The sequence below is a fragment of the Myodes glareolus genome, chromosome 10 (assembly GCF_982192425.1).
Source record: "Myodes glareolus chromosome 10, mMyoGla1.1, whole genome shotgun sequence".
Lineage (NCBI taxonomy): Eukaryota > Metazoa > Chordata > Mammalia > Rodentia > Cricetidae > Myodes > Myodes glareolus.
In genome coordinates, this window is record NC_142035.1 from 6,343,734 (window position 1) to 6,370,335 (window position 26,602).

Below are 26,602 nucleotides of genomic sequence, written 5' to 3' on the forward strand. Positions count from 1 at the left end.
CCAATTCCCCACCCCCGGTGCTTTACTGCCAGTCTCCTGTCTCCACCTTCCGCTTCCCTATGGGAGTCCAGGGATTACAGATGCATACCCACATCCTGCTTTTCATGTGGGTTCTGAGGATCAGACTCAGGTCATTGGGCTTGTGTGGCAAGCGACTTTACTTACACTGAGCTACCGCCCCAGTCCTTGCTTTGTGTTTTGAAAAAGAGTCTCAAACTAGCCATCCTCCTGCCTCCACCTCTGAGAGCTAAGATTACAAACATGCACTAGCATGGCAAGATGAGCCTCCTAATATTCTAAGTTTAATTTAATTTCTTCTTTTTAATTTTGTTTACTTTCGGTTTTGAGATAGGGTCTCTCTAGGTAGTTTTGGCTGCCCTGGAACTATGTAGAACAGACTGACCTCAAACTCACAGAGATCCATCTGCCTCTGCCTCCAGAGTGCGGGGATTATCAGCAATACTTACATTTTAAAAAATTTACTAAGGACTAGGGTGTAGTGGCCACACCTTTAGCCCTAGCAGTAGGGAGGCTGAGGAGGCAGCTGGAGGACAGGGTCACCTCTTTGGTCTGAGCATCAGTAGAGGTAAAAGAACTCTCTAGTGGCTGCCCTGTGCTTCTCTGACCTTCATCATTAACCCCTAATATCTGGCTCTGGGTTTTTATTATTAAGACCAACTAGATTTCATGCCATACTCAGAGCTACATAGAGAGGGCCTGTATCAAAATGAACAAAAGCTTGCTAAGGAATAGCTGTGGTGGCTCATGCCTGCAATCCCAACATTTGAAAGCTGGAGGGAGGAAACTACCATAAGTTCAAAGCCAGCCTGGGCTCAAGAGTGAAAACCGGTCTCAAAACAATATGAAACAAAAAACCAAACTGTCAAAGCATTAAGCCATGTGAAATTGCAAATCTTGGGCTGCCTTGATGGTAAAAAGTGACAGCTTCATATGGCTCAACTTAACACATGTCTAGTGTTTATGAATTATTTATTACTTACAAATAAATATTTTAATTATGAACAAAAATATGCATTGTTAAGTTATGCACGAATGTGGGCGGGAGTGGTGAAAGAGACTGCCCTGGACGGAGGAGGATGCATTCACGCCCAAGGGACTGGCTTCAGGAAGACCTGGGTTCAGTTCCCAGCACACACACCAGGCAGCCCACACCACCTGTAAGTCCAGCCCAGGGATCTGACGCCCTCTTCCGGCTTCCACAGACATCTGCACTCAGTCATACCATGCATGAATACGATTAAAAATAGTATTTTGTTTGCTTGCTTTGATACATGGTTTCTTCGTATAACAGCAACGCTGTAGACCAGGCTGGCCTTAAACTCAGAGCAATCCACCAGCCTCTGCTTCTGAGGGCTAGGATTAAAGGAGTGTGCCACCATGGCCCAAAGAAAAACTAAAATGATATGGAAGGAATAAAGAGTATAATGAAAAATAGTAACACATTAATTAATGTTCCTGAAGGGTGGGATGGCAGGAAAGCCAGCTGGTAACCCATCTAAACAGAACGATGTGTTTGACTTTCCTGTCTAGAAAACAAACCGGGAAGAGACAAAAAACGCCGCATCTGGGACCTGCTAACCATGTGCTCACGTTAAATTATCAAGCGGACCTCAACTGTTTTCTGTCACAGGACCATTTCCTCTCCCCACTAAAGAACTGAGCCTCCCTTCTTCTCCTGGCCTCCCCTCTCAGCACCGCGCGGTTCCTGTGTGGGGACTTGGTTTCCAGATGGCCCAATCTCTTAGCCCAGAAGGGCTCACCTGATCTGAATTGAAGCAACGAGAGCCTCTCTCGGGCCAGGCCAGAGCTTGGGCTGTTGCATCTCCAGCACTGAAAGGTCAGTTCCTGCAAGCTGTGGCTACTGTTCCCGGCAGGAGAGCATCAGTGGCCCACCTCTGGTCCCAGGTTATTCCAGATGCCCCACAGTTCATGGCTAACTGACCCTGGTTGAGCTTGGGGAAACATGGGCAGATGATCATGTTTGCTTTTTGAACTGAGTTGCATAGTCACCCACTCTTCCATAAGAACACCATCAAATAAACAAAGGAGCATCCCATCGTTCGAGGACATGATTTGGTACCCAAATCTTACATGAGAACTTCGTGGTGCCCAGAGAAGAAAAGTGGGTGGCCCACACGGCTCTGGAACTCCTGACAGCCTGCGAGAAATGTTTCCGTTCATAAACACATCCTTTAAATGATGTAACCCTGCATCTGGCTCTCTCCACGCCTGTGACTCAGAGACGCAGAGCTCAGCCCTTTTACACTTAGTTACTGGGGGCAGGGGGCACGTGCCATGAAGTGCGTGCAGAGATCAGAGGACAACCTGTGGGAGGTGTTTGGGTTTTTTGTTTTGTCCATCCACCATGAGGGGCCTGGGGATCAAACTTGGGTAGTTAGACTTGGCCGCAAGCACCTTTCCTCCCCCAGCCATCTCGCCAGCCTTCAAAGTGTCTTTAGAAAGCCAGGAAGAGCTGGGTGGTGGTGTCACGTGCCTTTAATATCAGCATGGGGGTGGGGCAGGCAGAGGCAGGTGGATCTCTGTGAGTTCAAGGCCAGCCTGGTCTACAGAGTTCTAGGAAAGTCAGAGCTACAGAGCGAAACCCTGTCTCAGATAATATTTTTGTACAAAGCAAACAGCGAAAGTCAGCGGGCATAAAGAACAACATAAACTTTTAATTTAGCTACAAAAATAGCTGGAGGAAAAACCAAGTTCTTAGGAACACAGAGGGTTGTTCTGTGTTTGTTTGGGAAGAAAATTCCACAGTGGGGGAAGCCACAGATTCGTGTTTTAAGCACAAGTGTGTTCCTAAGGCATATGTCATGTAGCCGCAAGAACTCCACAGCTGTCCAGGTAACTTGACAGCACTTGAGAGATGGGAAATGAGAGACATCACCATGGTGTGAGGAACAGGCTCAAATCTGGATGATTTCCGCCTGAGAGACAAACTTAAGTTCCCTTCTAAGCCCCACTCTCCGGCCTCTCCTCCTCCACTCCCCCCCTCCCCCCCATCCACCCCCCCCCCCCGCACTCCCCTCATTGCCCTCCAGCTCCAGCTAGCCTGGAACCCACAAGTGTTGGAATTAAAACTGTGTCCCACCATACCCAGCATCTTTCTGAGGGTGACAGCCCTTGGGACAGGATATTCCTTCCTTTGAAGAAACTGCATATTGGGGAAAGAGGACTCACAATAGACAAGACACTTGATCCAGATGCACTTCACCTGGCAGGAAATGGCATCTCTCTCCTCGGATCAAATGCAGGCGTAAGGGCTGGCTAGGTGTCTCAGCAGGTAAAGAAGCTTGCCACAAAGACCTATAGACTTGAGTCTGACCTCAATGACCTCATGGTAGAGAGAACCAACTCCTAAAAAGTTGTCCTTGTTGTCCTTTGACCTCCATATGTGCCCCACACAGATGAATAAATAGACCTATTTTTTTTTAGATCTATTGTTTATTTTTGTTGCTTTTTTTTTTTCCATTGTTATTTTTTGTCCTGAGACAGGGTTTCTCTATGTAACCCTGGCTGTCCTGGAACTCACTCTGTAGACCAGGCTGGCCTTGACCACAGAGAGGCTTGCCTCTGCCTTCTGAGTGCTGAGATTGAAGACGTGTGCCACCACCAACTTGCTGTTTCTTTAAGCATCACAAGATCATATCCTGTGTCCTTGTGGACTAGTAACCAGGTCAAGCTAAGAAGAGTTGACAAGGAATCCGAAAGGAAGAAAAGAACCTGTACAATGGGAAATCCAGGAGGAGGGCTGCCTAGGAAGACCCAAGAGTCTCTGAAGAACTTGCATGTTGGCACCAGGTTCTAAAGGAGGGCCACACTGGTAGGGATTAATCTGCTCCTTCGGCTCCCTCGCTCGCTCGGGGATTCTGGGTGGCCAAGTGTAGGGCTGATAAGTGCCTGGCTTGGAGGAAGTACAGATGGCAGTCTGGCCGGCATCAAGCTGGCTCTCTTTGGGCGTCGGGTACCTTCTGCTCCCAAAAGGCAGTGCTTAGGACAAGCCTTTGCATGCTCAATGGACAATTCTGCTTCCTCTTTATCCAGGGAGCATGAATAAGACAGCAGCAGTTCTGATTTATTTTCGACAGATTAGGGTTCCGTGAAGATGGGCGGGGCCTCACTGAGGAAAGAAGAATGAATTAGCCATTCTGAGATGTCAGACCACTTGAACATGCCCAACTTCCTGCATGCAAGCCAAGCTGGTATCACCTCCTGAGCTCATTTCAAGGCTAGCCAAGTCCCCCACCCCCAGGATTGGACTGGGGCTGCTCGCTAACGCCAACATGGAGCAGCCTCTGCCCTTCTCACCTCACAGCTGCTGACGGTAAGGGCGAGCACTCTGTAACTGTCTGTCTCTAGACCCTCCCTCACAGAAGGATACTTACTAGGCACCTCAGCCCTCAGAGGCCACAGCTTGCACATCCTGCAGGATGGACCCACGCTAACTAGAACAATGAAGCTGCCCTGTTGTAGAGAGTGACAGACAGCCTTAGCGCAAGCGCTCTCACTATGGGATAGTCATAACTACATGGCTTGTGACCTCCACCGTATCTCTGAGACCTGTACAAGAGGACACCTGCTTAATCTGGTGGGCCTGAACTCTCTTCAGAATCCTATGGCCTTGATAGCTCTCCTAATAAATCTCTTACTCAAAAAGGCAGTCTGCCTCACTCTCCCTCTTGAACCCCCAAATCTGAGACCTTTATAGTCTGTCCTACTTACTCTGCTTTAACAGTCAACTTGACACAGCCGAGAGTCACTCCAGAAAGGCGTCTCAATTTAGGGGTTTCCTGAATCAGATTGGCCTTTGAACATGTTTGTGGAGAGTCGTCTGAATCGATACATGAAGGTCAGCCACCTGTGGGTGGCACCATTCCTTAGGCATCTGATAGGCTGTGTAAGAAAGCTAGTCAAAGGGCTAAAGAAATAGCTTAGCAGCTAAGAGCACCAACTGCTCTTCCCAAAGGACTCTGGTTCAGTTTCTAGCATCTACATTATGGCTGTATTGTAGAACCAGAGCTAGAGATGGTGTGAGCTCCCATGTGGGTGCTGGGAATTGAATCTGAGTCCTCTACAGGATCAACCAGTGCTCTTAACCACTGAGCCATCTCTCCAGCCCAATAAGTAATTTTGAAAAAAGAAAAGAAAAGAGCGCTAGTCAACAAGGAGTCAGTGAGCAAGCTAGGAAGCAGCATTTCTTCTGTTTTGACGTTCCTGCCTGAGTTTGATGTTCCTGACTGAGTTCCCATCCTTCCCTCAGTGATGAACTATGACCTGGAAGTAGAAGTCAAATAAGCTCATTCTCCCCTGAGCTAAGTGCAGCCAGAGTGTTTTATCACAATAGAGTGAGAACAGAACTCGCTCCACACCTGGCCTGGAATTCACATGTAGATCAGGCCGGTCTCAAACTTAAAGGATCCCCCTGCCTCAGGTCCCTAGTCTCAAAGCCCATCAGGAAATGTGGCGTCACCCCACCAAAGTCCCATCCTGTTTTCCCATCCAAGTTACCTGTACGTTGAAACAAGGGCACATGCTCTCAGAGCCAAGCCCACAGACATCAGGTGGCCGCTGGCTGGAGCTGTCATTGGTTGGTAGAGCACTTGCTTAACGTTCAAGAAGCACAGTGGTGCATAAACAGGGCATGGCGGTGCACTTCTGTAACCCTGGAACTCAGAAGGTGGAGGCAGAAGGATAAGGAATTGAGGTCATCCTGAACCTTGTGAGAACCTCTCTCAAGAAAGAGAGAAAAGAAAAGCCCGTACTTAAATCATAACCCCACTTCAGTCTGAGAGAAGTGACATATAAGGAAATTACTGAGTTGCACGGTAACTTAATCTGGTGGGCCTGAACTCTCTTCAGAATCCTATGGCCTTGATAGCTCTCCTAATAAATCTCTTACTCAAAAAGGCAGTCTGCCTCACTCTCCCTCTTGAACCCCAAAGGTTCTGCATGCCTTTAATCCCAGCTGCGTGCCTTTAATCCCAGCACTCAGCAGGCAGAGACTGGTGGATCCCTGTGAGTTCAAGGCCAGCCTGGTCTAGAGAATAGTTCTAGGACAGCCAGGGCTACCCAGAGAAACCCTGTCAAAAAAAAAAAAAATCAAACAAACCAACCAAACAAACAACAAAAAAGGAAGCCATTTGAATGCCCCTCGGGGTCCAGCTCAGCCCAGGGCACAAGAGAAGCCTTCTCCTCTGCATCCATGTCCTGTGAGTAGAATGTAGCTAAGAGGAGTCTGATGGGAAAAGACCAACAGGTGGGTAGGGAGGAAACAAAGGAAGGAAGGAAGAAAGTCCAGGATGGAGGGAAGGGGGAGAAAAAGAAGATGGAGGGAGTGGAGAGGGCTGCCATGCAGAGTCATAGACTTAGAGGTTCTGTCATGGCGCAGGGTGTGGATCCATACGCGAGCTCACACCTTCCTTCCTCAGGCTTGGGTGCATGTGTGCTGATGGTGACAGCTGTGTCCCCTGCCCACCTTGAGGACATCCTCCCAGGTGTGGTGACAAAGGGGACTTTGTTCTCCAGCCAGTCACAGAAGCCACTGAAGTCTGACCCTCAACTCCTGTTTTCAGAGCTGCTTTGTCCCACGTGACCTAGTGTGTCAACAGTGACACCAGGAGCTTCCCAGTGTGTCAGAGGTGGGCACACTCGTGGGACACAGCCGGTTCAGGCGGAGACCCTAGTCTGGGACTTTTCCCCCCTTCACGCTCCCTGAACCCAGCAGAGCCCCTGTGGGACCACCAGCCCTCATCTATGTCCACTCAGAATCTTCACTCAGCAGAGAGAACCTAAGACCTGAAATCAGTGCGCTCACACCCAGCACACACTCAGTGACATCGACAGTTCATCCGGGTACAAGGGATGTCAGCATCTGCGGGCCTCCCAGCCTCCGGACTCATCTCTCCTGGCTCAAAGCTCCTGCTACCCCTGAAGCAGGGCCACCTGCTTCCTATGTCAGGCTCTCTATGTGCGGTCCCCAGAGCCTAGAAAGCCAAGCCCGGCTATTCTTCCCAGCTCTGAGCTCAGAAAGGCGTCTCTTCGGGAAGTCATCCTTGATGCCCCACCCCTCCAGCTCACACCTATTTCTCTGCTGTGAATCTGATTTCCAGCTCAGCTCTGAGAGTGTTGGTTCTATGAGCCAGCAGCCTAGAGCAGTCAGGCACACATCTGGTTCCCGCACCTTCGTGAATGAATAAATGAATGAATTCATGAATGAATCATAGATGGGGACCTAGCCTGCCTTTTTCTAAATCCTAAACAAGAATGGGCTACATTTACAACAGGCACCCCAACATTTCGCAAATCTGCGCGTGACCTTTGGGAAAACGCAAGGGAGGTGAAATTTAATCTCTGAAGGGTTGAAAGCCTTACCCTGGAATTTTTAAAAATAAATTTGGGTGTTTTGGTTAAAAAAGCATGACAGAGAATAAGAGCCCAACATCTGTTCCCAACCAGATCAGTTTCCTCCCATCTCCTTAAAAACTGACAAGTCAGTAAATCGGATGTCATGACTCACACGGAGAGAGAGGACAATTGAACAAGGGAGAAAGAAAACCAGAGGAGGGGAGAAAGACAGACAGAGACAGAGGGGAGAAGGAGGAAGGGGAGGAGGAAGGGGAGGGGGAGGATGAGTGACAGAGCTGGGAAGAGATAAGAGAGAGGAAGAAGAGAGTCAGGAAAGAGAGAGGGATAGAGAGAAAAAGGAGGGGGAGGAGACAGAGATACAGAGAGAAACAAAAGAATGAGACAAGAGATGGAAAGGGAGATGTGGGACAGAGACAGAGAGAAAAGAACCAAAGAGACAGACACACGATGAAGAGAGAAAGGGACAAAGACGTAAGACAGAGAGACAACAGTGTGCTCAGACCCTCCGCCTGGCAAGCAGCTGGCCCTGAAGTCTGCACCATGCCCATGGGTACAAGCTGAAGTGGCATCTCACAGCAGCCAAGTCTCTGGGTTCCTGGTCTTGAAAATCTACACACCACTACAGTGCCCGTCTCTGCCTGGGGATTTGTGGGATACTGTCATGCCCCAGTGGGAGGGGATTGCCCAGAGACAAGCTGATGACTGCCCCAACTATTGTCGGGCTCTAACTTTATAAACAAAAGCACCACAACATGTGGCTCATGCCAGTTGCCTTCTACAACTCACAGAGTATCACATGGCTGTGACACTCCCTAACCTACCCTGCAACTGCATGGGAAAGCGCTCAGCATACCCAGCAGAGAAGGGCTCTGTGCCTGTCAGCCCCACAACCAGCATTTGCTCAAGGCCTGGTCCTCTGGAAGGTTCTAAACTCTGCCTGTGAATGACTCAGGTCATTCACTATTTCACTCACTCAGATGTTTGGAGGGTGACCCAACACAGTCTAGGACTATTTGCTGCCATCATCCTTGGTTAAGGAGGCTTCGGGGCCACAGCAGGTGACCAGCTGACTCTAAATCCCATGGTGCAGGACTCCGCTCAGGAAGTCCATCATCCCTGCTGTGTATGGAATGCCTGGTCTGGTGACCCCAACTGCAAGCAGTTGGGTGCCCTTGAGCCTCCCTTGTCTGGTTTCATTCATCCAGTCATTCATTCATTCATTCATTCATTCACATGTTTCAAGGCTCAGCTTGGCCAGGCCTTCCCCACAGAATTGATAAACTGGCATGGAAAATGCCAGAAGAGTATTAAGATGTACAGACGAGGTCTGCGTGCATAGTTAGTGGATGGACGAGTGTGAAGACAGACAAACAAGGTCTATATACGTAGTTAGTGATGGAGGAGCGTGAAGACAGACAGACAAGGTCTGTATACATAGTTAGTGACGGAGGAGTGTGAAGACAGACAGACGAGGTCCGTGTAGGTGCAGGTAGTGGATAGCAAAGCACGAGAGCAGAAACTCAGCAGGGCAGCGTTGAGAGAGCCATGCAGGCGAAAAGACATCTCTGAGCCAGTGATATTAGGGGAGGCCCAGGAGTTCGGGGTTAGCCAGGGGCTTTGCAGAGGGGGGAAAGGGAATGGGGGGGTAGGCTTTGACCCTGTAGGGGCCCAGGTCCCAGGCTCAGTGTGTCCAATAGGTACCAGACAAGAAGAAAGGACACTGTTTCCTGTTCGTCAAGGATACTTGAGGTGTGTGGAGGCGTGGGACTGAGAGTCACAAGGATAGGGCCAATTGATGTCCTTCTAGACATCACCATGTCTGTGACCTCTCTGACCACCCAGGTTCCTGCTGATGTGACTGTCTGCATCACATTGACCTCTTTTAAGGTGGACAAGTGGCCCCAAGGTGACAGAGAGCTCTCCTTCCTCAGATCCTTTCAGTAGAGTGGTCACAAGATCCCTCATCCAGACCAGGCAGTGGTGACACACACCTTTAATCCCAGCAACCACACTAGTTTGCCATAGAAACCGCGAGGTAGTGGTGCACGCCTTTAATCCCAGCCCTAGAGAGGATTATAAAATGGGAGGAGACAGATCTCTGACAAAGTCCCATTCTGAGATTCATGGAGGCAGGATCGCCATTTTGAACTGAGGTAGAGGTGAGAGTCAGTGGCTGCTGTTTTGCTTTTCTGACCTTCAGGTTAAACCCCATTTCTGTCTCTGGATTTTTATTAATCATGCTACACCCAAACTCCCAAACCAGCACTCTGTCTTCTCTACCCTGCTCTTTGTTCTCCTCTTGTTCCTACTTTGTAGCCTCAGGCCTGAGATGAGCCAAAAAAAAGAAGAAGAAGAAGAAGAAGAAGAAGAAGAAGAAGAAGAAGAAGAAGAAGAAGAAGAAGAAGAAGAAGAAGAAGAAGAAGAAGAAGAAGAAGAAGAAGAAGGGAAACAGAAGAAAGATTTATGTGAGTTCAAGGTCGGTCACCATAGTTAGTTCTAGGCCAGCCAAGGTTACATAGAGAGACTTTAGATGTGGGGAGGGAAAGGGGAGGAAACAGGAAAGCAAAGGTATGTCTCCCACATCACCTAGAAGGGTAGAATCAGGACACTGCCTGTAACACAGTATCAGGTACTGTGCCCTTAACAAGTATGGTGACCTCAAGCTTAGGAAGCAAACTTTGGGTCCAGGGTGTGGCTTAGTGATAGAGAGACTGCATAGCAGAGAGGAGGTTTTGGCTCATCCCTAGAACAGAAGAAAAAAATAGTAAGCTTTAGCCAGTTTCAAAGGCATTTTCACAATATAGTTCAAACAGCACAATTCTTTTCTAAATTTTACTTAATTTAGTATCTGCGGGATATTTATTACAATAATCTGGAAATAAGCCAAACTTCCTGGCCCTGTGGAAACCTTCCCTCCAGTGTCTGGATGCCATTGCCTTGTAACAGCACCTCCCTGATAGTCACTAACACAGAGCCAGACCCCTGCATCTCCTACGTGAGCATGGGACCAAATAGGAGACGCTACATGAGAATGGAACCAAGTGGGAGACTCTTCATGAGCATGGGACCAAGTGGGAGACTCTACATGAGAATGGGACCAAGTGGGAGACTCTTCATGAGCATGGGACCAAGTGGGAGACTCGCCATGAACATGGGAATGTACACAGGCACACAAAGCTAGTTGATTCTGACAACTGTCTTTGAAATGTGAACAAGTGCCACCCATTTGTGCCTCAGTCCCTTTACCTGTAAACTGAGGATCATAGTTGTGACTCTCATAAAGATAACAGGACATACTACAAGATGGTGATTTCGTATTGTAATTGCTACAAAGCTTGGAAACAAGGTATATTTAATGCCCAGCATAACATCTTGCTCATTAATTGCCTGTTTTCATTCATAACAAAGAATGACTGAAAAAGCAACCTGTAGGTGTGGCATGTGGGACACATCACTCAAATATCTCTGAGCTGCTTGTCACAGGGTCATTGGAATGGGTCCATGCAAAGTCAGCAAGCTCCAAACAAAACATCTAACTTTCAGCTTTACATAGGAGAGGGTAGAAGGACGCCACAGCCATGAATCACACCCACCAAATACTGGCATCTCATTGGTTAGGAATAAGCGCATGGTCTGTAGCTCCAAGGGAGCCTGGGAAATACAGTCTTCAATAAGGACCCTGGGTGACTAGAGAAACAGCTCATCAGTGAAGAGTTCTTCCCCTTTGAAAAAGAGTTTATTTCCAAGTTTGAGTTCGAGCATCCTCATAAGGCAATTCACAACCATCTGTAACTCCAGTTCCAGGAGATCTGACACAAGCACCTGTACACATGTAGTGTATACACATGGGCACACACATAAAAATTTAAATTAATTTTAAAAATTAATCCATGTCAGGTGTGGTGGTACACACCTTTAATCCCAGCACTCGGGAGGCATTGGTAGGCAGATCTCTGAGTTTAAGACCAGCCTGGTCTCTACAGAGCAAGTTCCATGACAGCCAGGGCTACACAGAGAAATCCTGTCTTGAAAAACCAAAAATAACTCTATTTTAAAAGACCTGGGCAAGCTGGGTGGTGGTGGTACACATCTTTAATCCCAACATTTGGGAGGCAGAGATGGCAGATCTCTGTGAATTCAAAGTCAGCCTGGTCTACAGAGTGAGTTCCAAGGCAGTCAGAGCTGTTACACAGAAAAACCCTGTCTCGAAAAACCAAATAAATAAATAAAAGACTTAGGCAGCTGAGATGGCTCAGTGAGTATAGGTACTTGCCATGGTAACCCCGTATCAGAGGCAGGAGGATTACAAGTCAAGAACAGCCTGGTCTGCAGAGTGGCCCACAACCTGAGTTCAGTCACCATAATGTTCACACACACACACACACACACACACACACACACACACACACACTCCAAATAAACAAATAGTTTTAAAAGACACTCTGGTGTTCACATGTGAGGCAGCACAGACATGCACCTTGTGTACACAGTCTCTTAGTAGAGGAATTTTGTTTGGACAGAGTAAGGGCTCCCTAGGCAAACCTGGTCCTGCTTCCCAGAAGCTGACATCTTCTCAAAAGGAATATGAACTTCATCTGAGTGTAGCTCGGAGGTGGGGGCTTGCCTAGCACAAGGCCTGGTGTTGGGTTCCCAGCACCACAAACAGCAATGGGGCATTCTTTGTAGATTTGACTCAGAATGTAGAGATGGAGCTGGCCTTGGTAGTTCATGCTTGTGACTCCATAGCAGAGGCAGGACTGCTGCAAATTCAAAGGCAGTTTGGTCTGCATAGTGAGCTCCAGGACAACCAGTGCAACACACACGCACACACACACACAGGAAGGAAGGAAGGAAGGAAGGAAGGAAGGAAGGAAGGAAGGAAGGAAGGGGAGGGGAGGGGAGGGGAGGGGAGGGGAGGGGAGGGGAGGGGAGGGGAGGGGAGGGGAGGGGAGGGGAGGGGAGGGGAGGGGAGGGGAGGAGAGGAGAGGAGAGGAGAGGAGAGGAGAGAAGAGAAGAGAAGAGAAGAGAAGAGAAGAGAAGAGAAGAGAAGAGAAGAGAAGAGAAGAAATGGAGGTGGGTATAGTGGTATCACCAGCCATCCCAGTCCTCAGGAGAATTGTGAGCTTGTGGCCGGCTTTAATCATTACAGGAAGACTCTGTGTTCAACAGAAAGGAGAGTGGGGTGGGAAGTGAGAAAATTCCCCTGATTTATCTGTATGTGCTACAGTCACATGTCTGGACATGTATAAGAGGGAAAAAGTGGTGGATGAAGATGAAGGCATTGAAGGAGGGAAAGACAGAATCCCGGGGAGACTGGGGTCCCATTGACACCCCCACTTCAGCACAGCAACAGTGACTTCAGAAATCTGGCTCCCGGAATCTTCAACAAGTGTTTCTGCTGTTTAATCTCCCAAGTTTGTGTGTGAGTTTTTGGAAGCGGGCAGCCTAGCATCCTGTTCTTCACTTTGGCAGCACAGCCTCTGAGAAAAAGCAGAAGATTCCCCCCTAACACTTCGGGATAGAACCCTGTCCTACACACCAACAGCCACTGGTACCAGGCAGCACCCCAGACAGCAGTGGGGACCAGGCCTGAGGGAAGGAGGTGGAGGCTTAATTGAAGCATGAGCTCATGGGGAGGGGTATTTACTCTAGGGCAGCCATCAGCAATTCCGAGGGGTGCCCACGCACTGAACCAAGAGGTTTGGAGTGTCCCTGGTGAGCTCCTGCTGCCAGGGGCAAGTTCCTGGCACGTGTGTAGGTCCTCAGAGCTTCTTTCTATCACGTTCTGAGACTTGCTGAACTCCGGTCACTGATGACCTGGCTCAGAAGCCGTCAGTCCCCTAGGGAATGTTCTAGAATCCACCTTTTACTCAGCTGGTGTCCTGGACATTTCCTGGTCCTCTGTTCCCCATCCTGAACATCCTTTGCTCCCATCACACCCTCCCCCACATGCTCATCCTCCCTGCTCTCCAGCCTCTCATCACTTCCTGTATCCCTGACGACTCCTTAAGTTTTTCCTTGGCCTATTCAGTCCCTTCCACAAAGGAATTGCGTGTCTAGCCACTGTCTTGAGTTAAAGAACATCCTGTCCCCAGAACCACTGTCCAGCTAGACCTCAGAGGGTGACCTTGTTTGGAAACAGCCTTCATGGGTGTAATTAAGATGAGGTCATGCTGGACCAGAACAAACTCTACATGAAATGACTGATATCCTTATATGACAAGAAGCCACACTCTGACGGAGACAAGAGGGAGGCAGAGGCAGAGGGCTGAGGGACACCAGGTAAGCGAAAGAGCACTGAGAATCCCCAAAAGTCATCAAGAACTGGATGAAAGCTGGGTGGTGGTGGTGCACGCCTTTAACCCTGACACTCAGAAGACAGAGGACGGAAGATCTCCAAGTTCAAAGCCTAGTCTACAGAGCAAGTTCCGGGACAGCCAGGGATACACAGAGAAACTATATCGTGAAACACCCCATGGAAGAAAAGAACTGGATGAGGCGGAGAGAGATCTCCCCCTCGAGTCACCAGGGGACGTGACTGTCCCCATCTTGGGACATGGTGAAAATGAGTGTCTGCTAATTTAGTACTGCCTTGGGCAACCAGCTCCTACCCTGCTGGTAGGGAACTGGAGCAACAGAAATTCAGGGTAAGACAGGTGGCCAGATGGTCCACCTTGGACCACCACACTGCATCAAGCTTCGGAAAAGTCCCAACTCCAGCTTTGTCTCCTGCTTCTGGCCCTGCTCAGCTCCATTTCACTGCTAATCCCTTGGTTCTGGCACGTTCTCTGCCTCCACAGACAGATCATTTGCCTTCTCTGCCTGGAACTCTCTGTCGAGAGGCATCTTGGAGGCAGATGAAGATGGAGACCAAGTCAGAAGTCTTCACATCTGTTTCCCTTGGCTTACAGCCAAGTGGACCTGCCAGAAGAACAACGGAGAAACGCAGAAGGGAATGGGATCCCATGGTCACTGATTCTTCCAGAACCTTCTCTGTGTGTCATTTCTGAGTATCTAGTCGATGCCATATACTTCAGTACAGCACAGCTGAAAGGCTGGCCATATTTGGGCTTTCTATGCAGCCTACCTGTTTCAGGTCCAACCCTGAACACAACCTTGTTGGGTGTCTCCCATCTGGCACCAACACAGCCGAATTCGGTGACTTCCAGGTTCTGCATGCAGCTTTGGCTCACTCCACTTTCTCTGCTAAAAAGGCCCTTTGTTGTTCTCAGGAAGTCTCGAGAAACAATGGACAGTTAATTTCATTCCTTTCCTTGGCTGGACTGGGTGGGGGAGGGAGAAAAGGAGGAGAGCGAGGTTCTCCAGACTCCTAGTGGGGTCGAGGAAGCAGCCATCAGAGCTCCCCTGGAATGCTAGTTTCCTGAGAGCCTGAAGATGGCCTCAACTATGCTACGCCCCAGACTCCAGGTGCCAAATGCGTTCCTCGCAGCCAACATTGTGGTTCCAAGCCCAGTGTCCACTCAACTCTCTCCCACTTTATTGCTTCCCTTGATTGCCCTTGCCCAGTTCATGGAGAACACGAAGTGCCTGAACGTTTAAGGCCTCTGGCTCCTGGAGTCACTGAGAAACACATGACCCTTCTGAGCCAACGAATCATAAGTCAGTAACCCTGGGCCCTGGCCCTTAGAGTCCCTTGTACTGGTGGCCTTGAGGCTTCTGGCAGGCACCTTGTTAACAGCTTGACAAAGACAGGGAGAGGAAGACTGCTTTGTCACCCCAGCATCCCCTAAACCCAGACCTGGGCCACTCCTGCATCATTGCTGTTTCTCAGATCACTCATTTTTGATCTTTTGTCTTTAAATGAGCTCTGTGCAGGCCCAAGAGATGGCTCAGTAACCGAAGGCATTGAATACATAAGCCTGACAATCGGAGCTTGAGCCCTGAAACCCACATTAAGTTGAAAGAGAACCAGGTCTACAAAGTTGTCCCCTGATCTGTGACATGTGCACATGCCCTCCAGCACATGCGTTCTCTCTCTCTCTCTCTCTCTCTCTCTCTCTCTATCTCTCTCTCTCTCTCTCACACACACACACACACATGCACACACACACAAGAATAACAATAATAATTTGTCCTGAGGCAGGCTCTCACTATGTAGAGCAGACTTGCCTTGAACTCACAAACATCTCCTACCTCTGCCTCTCGAGTGCTGGGTTCAAGGAGTGTGCCACCATGCCTGGCTACAACCCAACGTTTAAGATTCTAAGTTAGGTTTGTAGATACATGCAGTCACCTTGGCTCTACCAAACATGAATAAATGGATGAGTGAATGAAAAATGAGGAATGAGTAAATGGTAACTCAGTTCAAGTCAGCGGATACTCTCACCAGCTTCCCACAGAAGCAACGCTTTAGCATAGACGGCAGAGGAGAGGCTGTCAGAGCCTGGCCCTGAGGACGCTCAATGTCCACAAACGTCTCCTGACCCTTGAGTCATCTTCAGTCCTCGGTCTGTCCCATGAAAACCTAAGGTCCTTCCCAGGTGGCCTGTTTTGAAAAAAAAAATCTTGTTCTCTCTCCCTCTCTCTCTTTCCTCCCCTTTACCTTTCTCTCAATAAACTTTATTTTCAAAAAAAAGAAAGAAAAAGAAAGAAAGAAAGAAAAATCTTTATATGGGGTCCAGGGATCAGGATCTGAACGCAGGCCCTTACACCTTTGAGGCAAGCATTTTGCCCACCAAGCCATCTCCCTGGCCCCTCAGGTGGCTGATCTGATTGGTTGCAAGCTCCTATTCCCTGGATTAAGACGTCCTCTTACCACTCTGAGTGCCTCCTCTAGTCCTCTACTCCCTTGTGTTTCTCTAGTCTCACCAGACTGTCCAGAGAGTAGAGTGGAGGAAAAACGGGGACTTAGAACAGACTTTCGGCCATAGCGGTTCAGGTCGCTGGTTGCCAACTGTTCCATCGTTGGCGGTATCCAGTCTTGCACCTACCGTCTCCCTGTCCATCTTACATGGGTCTTGTCTCTCCACTGCTGTGCCGTTGGGCACTTCTTTTGTGGCCAGCATGACCAAGCAGCTTCACTTAGACATTGTTACAACTCCCGGGCAGACTTCCGGCTTGGGCAGCTGCACCTCAGAAACCGTGCATGGGTCTGAATTAAGACTGAACTCTGGACCACCTTACTGTCTCCACAAAAGGGACCCAACCTCATCTCCCCCAGTACCAGCCATGGTGGAGCACTGTGCCATCTCAGAGTTACATCCCTCAAACTCCCTCCCAAGTCCTAACTCCATTCCTGGAAGGAACCAGTTCTAGCCTGTCTTGCCCAGAGGGCCTCTGTCTAGAAGCAGTTCTGTACTCCTACACCAACCCAGTGGCCTACTGACCCCCACTCACCCTTCAGCTCCTGCCAACTGGTCACTCAGGCTACAGATCTGTTCCTCCGCTGGGCTGGGTCCCCAGAAGACACCACCTTCTCCTTTGTAACTTGCAACCCAACCGCAAAATTATAGTTGAACTGCTGTAGCGGCCACCTCAGCTTCCCCAGGGGCAGCCATGTGTCTGCCTTGGGCGCCACTCTCTCACATCTCTCCCAGCTCAGGGCTTCATCCATAGCAGATGATGGGGAATACGGGTCAAGTGAAAGGATCTGTCATCAGAGCTAAAGAACAAAAAGGCCAGCCAGGCACGGTGGCACACACGGGTAAGGCGCAAGGTTTCCAATTCAAGGCCAGCCTGGGCTTCATAGAAAGCTCCTGGTCAGCCCGAGCTCCGTACTGTTTGAGTCCCTGTCTCAAACAACAAAGGGGCTGGAGGTGTGGCTCAATGGTACACACCTGTCTGGCATGCATGAGGCCTGTGTTACAGCCTCAGCTCTGGCTACATAGAAAGATGGAGGTTTAGCATGGCTGCATGAGACCCTGTCTCTAAAAAACACAACAAAAAAAGTCTGAGGACAATTTTTTCCCCTTAAAGGGCCAGGGAGGAAGTGGGGGGCTGTGTACCCAATGTCTCTGTCCTACTCAGTGGCAGCATGCCAGGGCAACGCCACTATCAGCAATCTGAACATGAGAGGGTTTGGCTGTTTTAATAAAACTTTGTTTCAGAAACCAAGTGGCAGGGACAGCAGTCACTGCCCAACCCCATCTTAGCCTGCAATGGGGACCACCGGACAGACGGTGGGAAAGAAGGGGCAGTGACAAAGGCCTCAAAGATCCCAGTGAAGGGAGGCTGTCCAAGAGGCTACTCCAGTGGGAGCCTCCTGAGGTGGCCTTTCAGGCTCTGAAAAACCTCACAATCCCAAGGAAGGCAGTGAAGAAGCCGTGTCCCCAGGTTCAGATGTTGGCCAGGGCACAGAACCAACTCCCAGAGCTGGGACTTGGCACCTACAATGGAAGCCATTGATAAAAAAAACAAGAGCATGTTGAAAGCCGCTCGGTTTGTCGCCCGAGCTCGCCAAGGGGATGTGGTGAGCTGGGCTCTCTCTGCATCCTGAGGTGGCTTAACTCTGGCAAAGAGGGGCCTTCTTGTTTTCAGAGACAACCTCCACTGCCCCTCAATGAGTGTGCACTTTGCCCTTGGTTGTGATTGGGGCAGGCTGAGAACTCCAAGAAGCCTGCCAACTAGCTGCCTGTGACCCAAGCCACCGGGAGCCTCCATGTGCCTGGCCTCTGGGGCTAGGGCTACCTGAGCAAGGGCTGGCAGACCTTTTAAAGGCTTCCTTGTATGGCCGTGCTTTACAGCTGTTTGTTCAACTGCCACCCCAGGCCTGGTGTTGGACCAAGGGAATCTTTCATAAAGGCAGCCCTTGTTCCACAGGTGTTCATGCGAGTAGCTTCCCCCGTGGCCCCGAAGCATCTGGCCTGAGGGAGAAAGGTTTTGAGCCCAAGTCTCTTTCCTCCCTTGCAGGTGACACCAGCTCCTGGGTGATAACAGCTGCCCAGAAGGCCTAAGGCAGGGATTCCCCAAGAGGTAGAAAGGCTCCCTCCTGCTCAGGCCTGGGGTAGACAAGGCAGGGTTAGCTGGTGCACCTTTCTGCTGGGTGGGAACCTTGGCTTAGCCATGCTGAGACCTTGGGCAAGTGCTGTCACTTTCTAGAACTTGCTGTGGTCCCTACTGACTGTAGACCAGGAAACTGGCATTAGGGACACTTCAGGAAGAATGTGGGAAGGACAGTCAAGAAGCCAGCCCTGGCTCTTCTCAGCACCTCCTTGACCTTGATTCTCTCTAGGTGTCAGCTTTAGCCTCACAAATGGCCATCTTTGAGGCCAGGGCCGCAGCACAAATCACCGTCTTGTGGCGCCCTGTCCAGAGGTGGAAGGAATCCTGGGGAAGAGCTCTAATTACCTAAGTGTGGGTCACCTGATCACAGCCGGACTTGAATACTGGCTGGTCACACTGCTCCCGAAAACACAGAGCAGTTTCCCTAGGCCATTAGAGCCACCAGTTCAGACCAGCACACACTGCCCTGAGGACACCTCTGAGAGCCCAGGAGAGCAGGACACCGCAGCAGCCATCTAGACGGCACCTCCCTCCCATTAGCAGAGGCTTTGGGAGGACAAGAAACTTGGGACCACCCAGAGGAGCTAAGGGTTCTGGGGACTCAATGTACACAACACACACACACACACACACACACACACACACAGGGACAAGAGCATCGACTGCCTTACTAGAGCACGCTGGAGAAAGATGGACTCAGTTCGCCAAGGTCGGATATGAAGCCAAGAATGGAAGTCAGTCTGCCTGGTGAATGAATTAAGCATTAGTAAAGCCGGACACAGGGGTGCACACCTTTGATCATAGCACTTTGGAGGCAAAGGTGGGCAGGTCTCTGTGAGCTAAAGGGCAGCCTGGTCTACAGAGTTCCAAGACAATCAGGGCTCTTGGGAGGGGGAGGAAACTAAGAGGAGGAGGAGGAGGAAGAAGCAAAAGAGCAATCACAGCTGTGTCCACTCGTGATTGGCGCCCCAGAGTCAAGCAACTGCCATCTTGGGGAATTCAGCTGTGTGCCCCTGTCCCCCCACACCCCCACCACCAAACACTCCCACCACCACAAGATCCTAGATGAGCTGACTGACAGCTTACACCCCAACAGACAGTGTCCTCTCAGAGTAGGGAAGGAGATGCTCACTTGAGAACCCAGTTGCTCCAAACCACTGGGAAATGCTGCCTGTGACTGGGAAAAAGGCTAGAGCATATTTGGGGGGAAGCGGTTTCATCTCTACTGGGGTAAGGCTTTTGGACTGTGGCTGGTTGTGGGAGGAGTGCCCACACCCCTGTAAGTAACCCCTCACCTAGGCTTTGTAAGGATGCTCAAAAAATTCACCAATTCCCCAGAGTGAACTAACTCTGGCAGAACTATCCCTCGGTGTGTCATTGGAACCTTTGGAGGAGCGGTAAATGTTGCTTTGATTTCTCCAAGGAAGGAATTTTGGCAAGAGAAGGGTGTCTGCAGAGAGCATTAACTGAGCGAAGACTGTGGGCAGCTCCGTCCCATGGGCTGGGATCCTGGACTAAATCAAATGGACCAAAGGAGACAGTGAGCTGAGCACCCGACCTTCATGCTTCTGCTTCCTGATCTGCAGAGTGTGAACAAGCAGCCTCACACACACCTGTTGTCACAGATGAGAGCCAGCCAGCTAGCCAGCTAGTCAGCCAGCCAGCTGGCCTTCCCCTCCAGGGTGGACCACACCCTTAAATCTCAAGCCTTTTAAATCCTTCCTGCCTTAAGTCACTTCTTGTCTAGCAATGAGAGTTGTCACTACTGCACCTGAGACAATGGTTAGCCCTGTGAATGCCTGGTCCACAAGGCTGTTTGGAGTTAGACTTCCATCACTCATTGGCTCATTCAATATTTTTTATTGCTAACTGCCCTCATTGGGTACTGAGAGACACTGTGATAAGTGGGTCTTGCTTGAAACTATGGAAATATAGCCAGATAATTTTTTTTAAAAAAAAAGATTTGCTTATTTTTTTGTGTAGGAGTGATTTTGTTTTCCTTTTTTTCTTAGCTCTTTCCACTTTATTGCCAGAATGAGTTACACTAGTCTAAGCTAAAAGTGAACCCCAAGTAATTACACTATACAAACTGTGAGGTTTTTAAACTTGTGACCAAGGACAGAATGGAAATTCTACTCATTGGAAGTGCAAGCTCCCTTAGGCTTCAGAGAGCACTTACAACCCACGAGCCTTGAGCTGATTGTCCTCGGCCCACCCAGGGAACTGGCATTTGCTCTTGTGTTGGTCACCCTGTAGCCAAATTACTTCTCCATTTCTGGAAGCTCGGCTTCAAATAAATTCAACAAGCAAATTTATTCCTAAATGCCTTCACTGCTCTCTTTTTGTTTTTCAAGACAGGGTTTCTCTGTGTACTTCTGGCTGTCTCGGAACTCGATCTGTAGATCAGGCTGGTCTCAAACTCAAAGATCTGCCTGCTCTCCCTCCCAAGGCTGGGATTAAAGGCATGTGCCACACTGCCCAGCCACTGCTTTCTTTTTATCCTATCATCTTTGATTACTTGGACATTTAAAGGCCTCTGCCCATTCTTGTTGAATTCCTGCATGGATAGAGTCCTCAGTGCCAGGAGAGTTCAGGCCATCACATTCACCAGAGCGGTGGAAAGAGCAGAAGTTCTAGACGTTAAACATTCGCTAAATTCCTTTTCCTCGATGGAAGTAGCCTGCAGAAGATGGCTGAAATAGAAGTGGGGGTGGGGGTTTGGAGGAAATCAAAGGGGCTTCAGGGGGAGGCAGCTGAGGCCGGGGAGGTGGCTCAGTGACTGGGGTAAAGGGTGAGCACACACCTGTATTCCCTTACATAGTCCTGTATGAATGTTTTGCCTGTATCAATGTCTGTGCACCACATACATGCAGAATCCCCTGGACTAGGGTTAAAGACGGTTTTGAGCTGCCCTGTGAGTGCTGGGCATTGAACCTGGGTCTTCTGCAGCTGTGTTCTCTCCATCCCTGACAGGCAGCTTTAAACAAATCAAGGCACAGTCTGTATAGTGTGGAGTGAAATGAACGTCACGAGGAAAACAAGGATCCAGGGTTGTAACCCAGCGGTGTGGTGCTTAGCTAGCAGTCCTGAAGCCCTGAGTCCAGTCTCCAGCACGGCATAAACCAGTCATGGTGGTACACGCCTGTCGTTCCAACACTGGGGTGGAGGCAGGAGAATCAGAAGTCAGTTCAATACACATCACATAGAATCAGAGTTCTGTGAACACACTGATCTGATAACCTAAGAGGATAGGAAGTGATTAGCACAGGGGGATAGCACCTACAGGATACCCTGGGCTGAGTCCTGTCTCAAGCAGGCTGCAACAGGGTGGCACAGAGTCCCTTTGGTTGCTCAGAATGTCAAATGATTCAAACTTTGAGAATTGTTTATCAGGGTGTGGTGGTCTCCCTCTCAGTAGGGAGACTGAGTCAGGAGGATGGCCAGATTGAAGCCAGCCTGAGCTACATATTGAGACCCTCTCAGAGGAAAAAGTAGAGGTGAAGACACAAGGAGAAGGGGGAAACAGAATTTTTAAAATCTTTTCATATATTTTCCTTTTAACTTTTCAGCCACCATTTGCCACCGGGAATTCAAACTAAGAAACCTAAGCAAGGAAAAGTGGAGCTGATGTTTCCCAGCGTATAGAACTTGACAAGCCAGCTTTCATTGGTCCAGCACATTCTGTGGGCTCCAGGATTGGCTCTCAAGTCCACCTGTAGCCCTGGGACAGCTATCCTATGATTGACAGCCAAGCTGAGCCACTCAGAATGCAACAGGCCAACCAGGGGAAGGGCTGAAAGGAAGGCGGGCCCGGAATCATCCTCCAAGGTCAAGTCTTACACAGAGACACACACACACACACACACACACACACACACACACACACACACACACACAGCTCCGACTTGCTGATTGTGAGGACTGGAAAGAGGCAGTGGCCATCCTGCCCTCAGCCACAGGGAAACCTCAGCTCTCCGAGGCCGCTCAACCCTTCCTGTGGCAGGGTCAGGTCGCTGAGTGCAAAGCCAAGCCTTTTCCACTCTGCTTGCTTGTTTGTGCGCATGGCAAAACAATGGTCCCCTTTCCAAAGAGGCCATTCACCAGGGTCTGCTCCCTCCAGTCCGGCACGTGGCTCTGCCCAGCCTGGCAGCCTGTGACAAGAGGCCACAGATGGCTTTGCCAGCCCGGCCAGCCTGAGTGCACATGTCCCCTGCCCGAGCAGCCTCCTGGCAACTCTGCCAGCCTCCAGAAGGTCTAGGTCACAGCTGTACCAACGCAAGACTAACACTTCATCTGGGTGGGGCCTCGGGGAGTTCAGTGGGTGCACTGGCTAGGAATGTGTGCTTGGAGGAGCAGGCATGTGAATGGAATCACAACAGCCCATGGAGTTTATCCACCTTACCTAGGCTCTTTTCTGCTCACTTGCAGCAGAGCCCTTTGTACATCTTCCTTCCCCCAAACCCTCCCCCCTGTTCCTACCACTGGATTTCCCAGCTCCCCAGCAGCAAGGGGAGATAGTCTATGAGAAGCAAGCATGGGTGCTGCCTTGTCCTTTACATGATAAAGAGTTAGGGGTAGAGGGCTAAACTCTGGACCACTGGCCAGCCTGCTGGAATCCGCCCTGTCTCCTGACACCTGGTCAGGTGATCTGGGTGCAGAACGGGGCTTATACCTTTTTGTTTGTTTTGTTTTTCCAGACCGGGTTTCTCAGTGTAGCCGTGGCTGTCCTAGAACTAGCTCTGTAGACCTGGCTGGCCTCAAACTCAGAGATGCCTCCTGCCTGTCTACTGAGTGCTGGGATTGAAGGTGTGCACCACCACCCCGCCCAGCCCAGGGCTTAGATTCATATTCAGACCGCCAATAGCATTCAAACACCTTTGCCCTCCCAACAGCTCCTACTCCACTGAACAAAGGAAGTGCAGAGAAGTCAGGCTGAGTGCTCAGTCAAATAGCGGCTACCCTGAATGGCTGTCCTCCAAAACCAAGGATTATGAGTTCAAAGCCAGCCTAGGCAACTTGATGGGACCCTATGTAAAAGGGGCTGGAGATCTAGTTGAGAGGTGCTCTCGCCTAGCATATGGAAGGCCCTGGGTTCAATCCCCAACATCAGAGAGGTTTGGGGCAGGGAAGACAGGAGATACTGCTGAATTACCCAGTTAACCCAGCTACTGTTGCAATGCTGGCAACTTCCAGCCAGTCTCTGCCTTCTACCTCACCACGAAGCAGAGGATGGCATTGAACTCCTGATCTTACCTTCCAGGTGCTAGGATTACAGGGGTGCACCACCGTACCTGGTTTATACAGTGAGTGAGTAGATCCCAGGGCTTCATGCGCACTAAGCAAACGCTCTACCACCTGTGCCATGCTCCTACCTCCTCATACTTTCTGATGATTGGCATTAGCAATCAGAAATTTTAAGCCTACTCTACTACAGCAGAGAGAAGAAAAGCCCCTGGACGGTGTGGGGGAAGGGATGCTCCCTGATGCAGGTCTGATGAATAAAGGTCACTGGCTCCTGGTTCAGGAACTCACAGCAGCGTGCAACATACTTAGAGCTCCCACACGCGGGAGGAGATGCAGAGGAACTAGGAGTTGCCTGGCTCCTGGCGCGAAGCTATCAGCGAGGCGAACACAGTGAGCCTAGGCTCCTGGCACCCACTCTGAAATCAGAGCCAGCTGGCATTCTATCTCTGGCTGCAGAAAAGGCAGCTGGGACCGGGCCAGCTGGGACGGGGCCTTTGGACAGACCCTCAACTGGGCAGGGGTAGCTGCAGCTGTCACTATCACTTGGCAGCCATCCTGGGTCAACTGTTGCCCAGGAGGCCTGGCCCTCCAGGCTACCTGGGTCAACAACAGGTACGATGTCACCACGCTAGGAGGTTAACTTTAATTATGTTTTAGGTTTGGGTTTTCTGTCTATTTGCTTTGAGGTAGGGTCTCACTGTGGAACCCAGACTGACCTGCTTCAACCTTCCCAAGTGCTGGGATTACAGGTGTGCGCCACCAAGCAGAATTTATTAGCAAAAGAAGCAATGTCAAGGATTCCATAAAAGATACGAACGTATATATATCCTGGGATAGTATATTATAAAAATGAACACACATCTCTAAGCACTATTGTTTTGGGCGGGGAGGAACATGGAAGATGGAAAGCAGTTCCGGGTGAGTGCGGTGGCACACACTTGTAATCCCAGCACTGGGAAGGTAGAGGCAGAGGATCATCCTAAACTATGATGAGTTCATGCCAGTCTGGCCTGGCATACATGAGACCCTATTTGTTTGTTTTTAAAGGGGAATAAAAGGGAGTAGAGGAGGCAGTAGAGATGCTGTAATGGTTAAGAGCAGGCTCTTCTTCCAGAGGACCAGAGTTCAATTCCTAGCATCCACATAGGTCTGCTCCAACTTCAGGGGATGGGATACCTCTGGCATCTGCAGGGCACCTATGCACTTTCTCTCTCTCTCTCCCTCTCTCTCTCTCTCTCTCTCTCTCTCTCTCTCTCTCTCTCTCTCTCACACACACACACACACACAATTTTAGAATAACAAAAACAAATCTCTAAAAACTACATGATTCTGGGGCTTCTAATAATGCATGCTTTGCTTTGTTTTTTGAGACAGGGTTTCTCTGTATACAGCCCTAGCAGTCCTGGAACTAGCTCTGTAGACCAGGCTGGCCTGAAACTCACAAAGATCCTCCTGAGTGTTAGGATTAAAGGTGTGCACAACCACCCTTCAAAAAACTTTTGAAGTTGCAAAATCATTACAATAAATCGATTTAGAAATGGTTCTCCCAGCCGGATGTGGTGGCACATGCCTTTGAACCCAGCACTCTGAGACAGGCAGGCAGATATCTCAGTTTGAGACCAGCCTGGTCTACATGGTGAGTTCCACAACAACCATAGCTATGTGGTGAGACTTGTCTCAAGATAATAACAATAATAATAATAATAATAATAATAATAAAGAAAACTTAAAGAAAAATAAAACATTTCTGCCCACCTGCCTTGCCACTCTACCCCAAACCAGAATGCCCAAATTCTGCCACACTGTAAATCTCTGACAAGATTATCTTTTCACACGTGGCCCTCCAGGACTGACAAAGGAAGGCAGTCCTCTTCCTGGTGTGTTTATAGCACCTAGAACATGCGTGGCACTGTAGCAATGGAGACTGGAGACCGCACAGCTGAAACCTCCACTGAGGGTGTGCAGGAGGGTATGAGCAGTGACCACCAAATGTTGAACATTTTTAATCTATTAACAATTGGGCCAATCTGGGCGGTGGTGGTGGTGACTGCGCAGGCAGTGGCGGCTGGAGCAGTGGCACACGCACCTTTAATCCCAGCACTTGGGAGGTAGAGGTAGGTGGATCTCTGAGTTCGAGGCTAGCCTGGTCTACAGAGTCCCAAGACAGAAGGGGCAACACTGAGAAACCGGGAGGGGGAGCACAAAAAACAAACACCCACAAACAAAAAGCAAACAAGACTGTACCAACCTGTTAACAGGAGGAGGCCGTCCTGTGGGCCTGGTGAAAGGATCTCCCGGGCCAGTCTCTCTGGGGCTGCTAGAGAAGTGGGGTGATGGCATCCCTAGGCGGACAGCTGACTTTGCCTTTAGCCTCCGGTCCAAGGGCTCCCAGACTGAGTCTGACTGGCCCTAGAAGACCTAAGCCTACTTTCCTGAAGTTGAGGGTGGAGCAGTGAGGGCTGCTGGGAGGGACGTCCCTGTCCTCGGGAGAGTGCTTTGGAGAAGTGGTGAGCAGAAGCCTTTAGCCTTTAACCTTTAGCCTATTGTGTAATAATCGCTCAGTGAACTCCCTTTAATTCTTTCCAATGACTGTTTACAAAACAAAAGAGAATTTACCATCCCCCACCCACCCACCCCCAACATTTTTCCAAGGAACAGACCAGTCCTCTGCATCTTCTGACCTCCAACAGTGTTGACAGTCAGTAAAATCCTAATGCTACCCCTCAGCCCCACCCCACTCCACCCCAGCCCACACCCTTGGGCTCCTTCCTCCCCAACTTCCCCAGGGTCAGGCTTCTCAGCAAAAACAGCCTCTTGTGACGTCTCTCTTTCCAGCCACCCACCCCAAACTCCCCTCCCCAACCTCCCCACCCTCCTCACCTCCCACCCCACTCTGGTGTTAAAAGGAACCAATTCAAACCTTTGGGAAACCTTGGCCAGCCTTAAGGAACTGCCTTACAGGTGTGGCCCAGCTTGGTCTCCTCCAGTCCACCCAGAGGCC

At 49.8% G+C, this 26,602-nt stretch overlaps 1 long non-coding RNA gene across 2 annotated transcripts; it reads right to left on the bottom strand.

The window, feature by feature from the left end:
• Positions 1 to 3,070: 3,070 nt before the first annotated feature.
• Positions 3,071 to 26,201, bottom strand: LOC125404948 (uncharacterized). Of its 2 annotated transcripts, XR_007233417.3 has the most exons (4): positions 25,850 to 26,201; positions 5,539 to 5,693; positions 4,753 to 4,888; positions 3,071 to 4,150 (listed from the first exon to the last, which is right to left on the bottom strand). It is a non-coding gene; the product is annotated as an uncharacterized LOC125404948 (long non-coding RNA). The 2 variants fall into 2 exon arrangements; XR_015004230.2 differs by lacking the exon at positions 4,753 to 4,888 and having other exon boundaries at positions 3,072 to 4,150; positions 25,850 to 26,118.
• Positions 26,202 to 26,602: the final 401 nt, after the last annotated feature.